The 7,500-nt window shown below is 44.3% G+C and overlaps 1 protein-coding gene across 4 annotated transcripts in view; it reads right to left on the reverse strand.

Moving 5' to 3' along the window:
• Positions 1-7,500, reverse strand: part of arhgef25a (Rho guanine nucleotide exchange factor (GEF) 25a) — a 128,441-nt gene that overhangs the window by 76,701 nt on the left and 44,240 nt on the right. The window lies entirely within an intron of this gene.

A 7,500-nucleotide genomic window follows, 5' to 3' on the forward strand; every position in this document is an offset into this window, starting at 1 on the left:
ACACATCTCGTATGCATATACTGTATTCTATGCTATTCTACTGTATCCTAGTCACTTTAATAATGTTTACATATCTGGCATTACACATCTCGTATGTATATACTGTATTCTATGCTATTCTACTGTATCTTAGTCACTTTAATAATGTTTACATATCTGGCATTACACATCTCGTATGTATATACTGTATTCTATGCTATTCTACTGTATCTTAGTCACTTAATAATGTTTACATATCTGGCATTACACATCTCGTATGTATATACTGTATTCTATGCTATTCTACTGTATCTTAGTCACTTTAATAATGTTTACATATCTGGCATTACACATCTCGTATGTATATACTGTATTCTATGCTATTCTACTGTATCCTAGTCACTTTAATAATGTTTACATATCTTACATTACACATCTCGTATGTATATACTGTATTCTATGCTATTCTACTGTATCTTAGTCCGTTCCGCTCTGACATCACTCGTCCATATGTATATAGTTTTAATTCATTCCTACTTAGATTTGTGTGTATTGGGTATATGTTGTGTAATTTGTTAGATATTACTTGTTAGATATTACTGCACAGTCGGAGCTAGAAGCACAAGCATTTTGCTACACCCGCAATAACATCTGCTAATCACATGTATGTGACCAATAACATCTGCTAATCATGTGTATGTGACCAATAACATCTGCTAATCACGTGTATGTGACCAATAACATCTGCTAATCACGTGTATATGTGACCAATAACATCTGCTAATCACGTGTATATGTGACCAATAACATCTGCTAATCACATGTATGTGACCAATAACATCTGCTAATCACGTGTATGTGACCAATAACATCTGCTAATCACGTGTATGTGACCAATGACATCTGCTAATCACATGTATGTGACCAATAACATCTGCTAATCACGTGTATGTGACCAATAACATCTGCTAATCACGTGTATGTGACCAATAACATCTGATTTGATCAGCAAACAGTAGACATTTGACTTCAGATTCTAGTAGGGTGAGCCCCCCCCCCCTTGCCCGCTCTCTCTCTCTCTCTCTCTCTCTCTCTCTCTCTCTGTGTGTGTAGGGCAATGCTGCAGGGGACTCATTGCCAACTCATAGCACACAGACCCAAACCCTCACAGATGCAAACGTGCAGTCACATGACTTATACATGGATGCATGCATGTACACACATACGCTCACACGCACATTGTGGAGAGAGAGAGAGAGAGAGAGAGAGAGTATACCCTTCTGTGGGAGCGCTTGCTGTGCTAATAAATAGTCCTTTATCATGCCTCCCTCTCAGGCATAGACTCTTTCTCTTTCCCTCTCCTCCACTTTCCCTCTCTCTCCCTCTCTCTCCCTCTCTCCCTCTCTACCTCCCTCTCCTCCACTTCATATCTCTTTCTCTTTCTCTCTCCCCCTCTCCCTCTCCCTCTCCCTCCCTCCCCCCCCCCCCCCCCTCTCTCCCTTTCTCTCCCACTCTCTCTCCCTCTCTCCCCCTCTCTCCCTTTCTCTCTCCCCCTTCTCTCTCTCTCTCTCTCTCTCTCTCTCTCTCTCTCCCTCTCCCTCTCCTCCACTTCATATCTCTCTCCCCCTGGCAGCAGTGTCTGTTCAGCTGAGATTACCTGTGGCCCTTCGCAAACACAATCCGGTGTGTAGGAGGCTACGCCACAGCCCCAGATGTGGAGGCTTAGTGCAGACTGGTACATTCTCTGTCCTAATCTCTCTCTAAGGGGTAACATACAAAGCAGAGCGCATATCTCTCTCCCTCTCCCTCTCTCTCTGTCTCTCGCTCTCCTCCACTTCATATCTCTCTACCTCTCCCTCTCTCTCTGTCTCTCCCTTTCCTCCACTTCATATCTCTCTCCCTCTCCCTCTCTCTCTGTCTCTCCCTCTCCTCCACTTCATATCTCTGTCCCTTTCCCTCTCTCTCTCTCTCTCTCTGTCTCTCCCTCTCCTCCACTTCATATCTCTGTCCCTCTCCCTCTCCGTCTCTCCCTCTCCTCCACTTCATATCTCTGTCCCTCTCCCTCTCTCTCTCTCTGTCTCTCCCTCTCCTCCACTTCATATCTCTCTCTCTCTCCCTCTCTCTCTCCCCCTGGCAGCAGTGTCTGTTCAGCTGAGATTACCTGTGGGCCTTCTCAAACACAATCCGGTGTGTAGGAGGCTACGCCACAGCCACAATCATTACCATGGTATGAGGAGGACGCGTTTTACGTGGGAGTTTTCATACTGTAAATAACCAATATGGATGTCAGGAAAAGGCTCGCTCAGTGACAGAGCTAGATACAGTACATCTTTGCTCAAGCCAGTACCGTATCTCACACACACACACACATGCACACGCACACAGTTGTGCGAGGCAGTCCTCTTATTTCTGGGGCAAAAGTAAGAGTAGGGAGAAGGTTCCAGAGGTTGAATTAGGGAGGAGAAGGCCATTGTTGGGGTCAGGGGGAGGCTAGGAGTAGCAGGGAGCAGAGCTGCAGTTGCTCAATGACTCCATGACTTCTAACTTCTGTTTTCTCAGAGGCCAAGACGAGCTATCCAGGCACGGATCCACACACCAGTCAGTCAAACAACAAAACACTTTAGCAATGCTACAGGCCTGCCCGGTTGCTACCAACCAGTAAAAAATCGCCAGGTTGGATGTTCTCATCAGGTTACGTATGACAGTAATCGTCCTTCATTCAAACTAGAACAGCCCCATGGATTTATGGTTTGTCATGCCTCTATGGGGAAAATGTTTCTATCCAGTCAAAATAAGGTCATTCTGCTGGTTGAAAGCCCCCCCCCCCCCTGCAGCTGAATACTTTTTTAATAGGTGGTAAATGTTCATTTTTATGCACGTTGTTAGTACACATTATTTTCTGGTAGCTTTTCTACGCCTCCCGGTCGTCTCAGACATTGGCTGTAACACACACACACACACACACACACACGCACACACGCACACACACAAGACACACATTTACACACACACAGGCACTCACACACACACACACACACACACACACACACAAGACACACATTTACACACACACAGGCACTCACACACACACACACACACACACACACACACACACAAGACACACATTTACACACACACAGGCACACACACAAACACACACACACACAGCACATTCACGTAATAGCGCCAAGCTCTGCTAAAGGAACCCATTGATTTTATCCATCCATTATTAAGCATTGATTAGGAAGCGGCGAGTTGGTCGTGTCTTGGCTGGGTGACTGCATAGAGGTTAAAGGAGGTCCAGATTGCTCCATCGATTTTAATGTTTGACTTCCGCATTGCAGTTACCTCCCTCGATGGGGGGGATGGGAGGGGGGGAGGAGAGGAGGGAGTGGGGGGAGGAAGCTTAGGTTCTATTGACATACAGTACTGATGAACATCTCAGCCCGTCGCCTCGGCCTACACCTCTAGGACATGTGTGACACAAAGAGGTAATTCTATTTTTGTAGGTAGGCCGAGGTAGGTTTATTTGAACAGTGAGAGACAGAATAACAACAAACAAAAAAATCCAGAAAAACGCATGTCAAAATGTTATAAATTGATTTGCATTTTAATGAGGGAAATAAGTATTTGACCCCTCTGCAAAACATGACTTGGTACTTGGTGGCAAAACCCTTGCTGGCTATCACAGAGGTCAATACTTTTTTCCCTCACTGTATAGTATTCAGACCCCTTGACTTTTTACACATTTTGTAACGCTACAGCTCCGAGACAGGATTGTGTCGAGGCACAGATCTGGGGAAGGGTACCAAGACATTCCTGCTGTATTGAAGGTTCCCAAGAACACAGCAGCCTCCATCATTCTTAAATAGAAGAAGTTTGGAACAACCAAGACTCTTCCTAGAGCTGGGCGAACGGACAAACTGAGCAATCGGGGGAGAAGGGCCTTGGTCAGGGAGGTGAACAAGAACCCGATGGTCACTCTGACAGAACTCCAGAGTCCCTCTGTGGAGATGGGATATCCTTCCAGAAGGACAACCATCTCTGCAGCACTCCACCAATCAGGCCTTTATGGTAGAGTGGCCAGACAGAAGCCACTCCTTCGTAAAAGGCACATGACAGCCAGCTTGGAGTTTGTCGAAAGGCACCTAAAGACTCTCAGACTATGAGAAACAGGATGCTCTGGTCTGATGAAACCAAGATTGAACTCTTTGGCCTGAATGCCAAGTGTCACGTCTGGAGGAAACCTGGCACCATCCCCTCGGTGAAGCATGGTGATGGCAGCATCTTGCAGTGGGGATGTTTTTCAGCGGCAGGGATGGGGAGAATAGTCAGGATCAAGGCAAAGATGAACGGAGCAAAGTACAGAGAGATCCTTGAAGAAAACCTGCTCCAGAGCGCTCAGGACCTCAGACTGGGGCGAAGGTTCACCTTCCAACAGGACAACAACAGTTAGCACACAGCCAAGACAACGCAGGAGTTGCTTCCGGACAAGTCTCTGAATGTCCTTGAGTGGCCCAGCCAGAGCCTAGGCTTGAACCCAATCGAACATCTCTGGAGAGACCCAGTCTGAAAATAGCTGTGCAGCGACGCTCCCCATCCATCTGGGAGAAACTCCCCAAATACAGGTGTGCCAAGCTTGTAGCGTCATACCCAAGAAGACTCAAGGCTGTAATTGCTGTCAAAGGTGCTTCAACAAAGTACTGAGTAAATGGTCTGAATACTTACGTAAATGTGATATTTCCATTTTTTATTTTGTATATATATATATTTTTTTTTTTGTCATCATGTGGTATGGTTTGTAGATTGATGACGAAAAAAACAGTGTAATCCATTTCAGAGTAAGGCTGTAACATAATAAAATGTGGAAAAAGTCAAGGGTATGAAAATCATATTTATTCACTCCTAAATGAAACGTGCACGATGGATAGTTCGACAACAAAGTCGATGGGCTGGTCTGCCCATTGCGGCTCGGCTCTATGAGGCAGGAGTGTATCCGTTACATACGGTTTAGAGATTACACTGGAGGCATGTGAGGTATTTGAGTGTCCTTCTGAGAATGTCCAGGCAATAAGAAGAAAGGAAGCCCGCTGATTTACAAGCTCCCGATGACTCCCTGGGATTGAGCCTCAGTGGGTAGTAGTTCCGCTGCATTCTCTGCATAACCCTTTGATAAAGAGCAGATCTGGATTCAAACAGTACTTGAAATCGTTTCAAAATACCGTACATGTATTAGAGTAGAATAGTCCCAAAAGGCCAAACCCGATCCGTCTGACACTCCAGGCAGGCAATTTTCCCAAGTACGTCGTACATCTGAACAAGTCTGAGTGCAAAACGCAAAACCGATCAAGACTCTATGTTGACTATGTGCAACGCACAAGATCGTGGTCACTTTTCCACCCAACTTAATCAGTGTTCCATCGAGAAATACATTTCCCCCAATGCGATACCTGATCATATAAAGCCATTTCCTTTCGCAATGCAACGCTCAAATGACTTTTGATATGATTCTCTCCTCTATTGTGGGAATGAATTGTACTGTTCCTTCATCCTTAATTGATGATCACTTAACCGCTTGGTAAACCTACAGATTTGACTTGGTCAACGGGTTTTTGTCTACTACAGAATCCGAGAACTACGTAATGAAAATGCCTGTCTGTAAAGTAGAAACACAAAAAAAGTAAGATGTATATACCCCGATGTACTGTGATGATGGTGCCTATTGTGATTTACACTTCACAGGATGTAACAACAAAAGAATCGGACATTGACAAGATCAGAGATGTGCGGCACACAGATTAGCGGAGGTTTTACAGCGGGCGCAGCGAAATCTTTACCGCTCCTACCGTGCAGTAATACAATATCCATACAATACCATTACGCAAATAATCCCAAAACAGTCCAAAAACAGGAAAGAAAACCTGCCCTTATGCTGTGAACATGTATCCAACATGAAGTTGATGGGGTCTTTCATGGTTTAAACTAGTTTACTAAACAATTGCATTGGCCAATACAGCTCTGTAATGCTGTAAAAAAAAAAAAGATGCCATTTACGTGGCAGACCCTTTAATCCAAAGTGACGACAGTCCACACATTTTGGTATGTGACCGCAGTGGGAATCAAACCCACAACTCTGGTGTTGCTAGTGCCATGCTCTTACCTACTGAGCCACGTACGGGCCCACCACAATACATAGGTGCAATGCAATACTATAAAAAAACATAAAAAAATACACTATTACAATACAGGTGAAATATGTATGATTGCCATCCCCATGAGCGCAGCCTCTTTCAGGCCATTGGATGACTCATGCAAAGGTTTCATTCCTGATCTAGTTCAGGGTTGGATTCGCCATGCCAGAAGTTTGTTCCCCCAAGTGCATGAACAATGAGGATATTTCCAGGGATTTTCGATGAGAACCTATGGCCAAATGCGCACGACAGGCTTGATGCTAACTAGTGCCTGCTTAAACACCACACTTCTTTCATTTGATTACATTGTGAAAGACGTCTTCAAGGGTCACACCTTTGATCACATGTGGAAATGTGATGTTCAGTCAATTTGAATGGGTAGTGTATTGCTGTCAGGCCCTGACCTTAGAGATCCTTAGTATTCTCTATGTTTAGTTAGGTCAGGGTGTGACTCGGGTGGGAAATTCTATGTTTTCTGTTTCTTTGTTTTTGGCCGAGTGTGGTTCTCAATCAGAGGCAGCTGTCTATCGTTGTCTCTGATTGGAGATCATACTTAGGCAGCCCTTTTCCCCCACCATTAGGTTGTGGGATCTTGTTTTCTGTTTAGTGTCTTAGCCTGACAGAACTGTGCGCTTTCGTTTTCACTTTTGTTATTTTGTTTGAGCATTTTTTTTAAATAAAAGAATCATGAACACTTTCCACGCTGCACTTTGGTCCACTCTTCCTACCACCGACGAGAGACGTTATAATTGCCTAATGTGGAAACAGTGCAATGAACTGTAATTGACAGTACATTCAAAGGGCAATTTTATCTATTGGATCAACTGGTAGTTAAAATGACTCAAATGAGAAGAAATCATAATGCTGTGTTTTGGTGATTAAACCAATGTTCTCATTATATTTCACAGTAAACTTCTCATTTGGATCAACGGTTGTGTGGTAATACAAGTCTACAAAACAAAATGAATGCACGATGAAAGGATTTGAACGTCAGACTGGCTGCGTTACTAGTGTTACCAGTTTGGATTTCTGTACTAAGAGTTTAGAAAACTCATCACATACCAAATAAACAGTAGACCCAGTTTCAGAAGTGTTTGAACCCAGGTCTGATATATAGTGTAACAGGAGGTATGCAGAAATTGCCTGGCACCATGATCAGGTCAACCTGTTCTCTACATACATATATACCCTGTGTGTGTGTGTGTGTGTGTGTGTGTGTGTGTGTGTGTGTGTGTGTGTGTGTGTGTGTGTGTGTGTGTAAGTGTGTGCCTGACTGTGTGGACTATCTGGTAAACGTTACAGCAGTAGAGTGTGTTCTGGGTCTGTTGGA

This window comes from Oncorhynchus mykiss, chromosome 16 (genome assembly GCF_013265735.2).
Source record: "Oncorhynchus mykiss isolate Arlee chromosome 16, USDA_OmykA_1.1, whole genome shotgun sequence".
Taxonomy (NCBI): domain Eukaryota; kingdom Metazoa; phylum Chordata; class Actinopteri; order Salmoniformes; family Salmonidae; genus Oncorhynchus; species Oncorhynchus mykiss.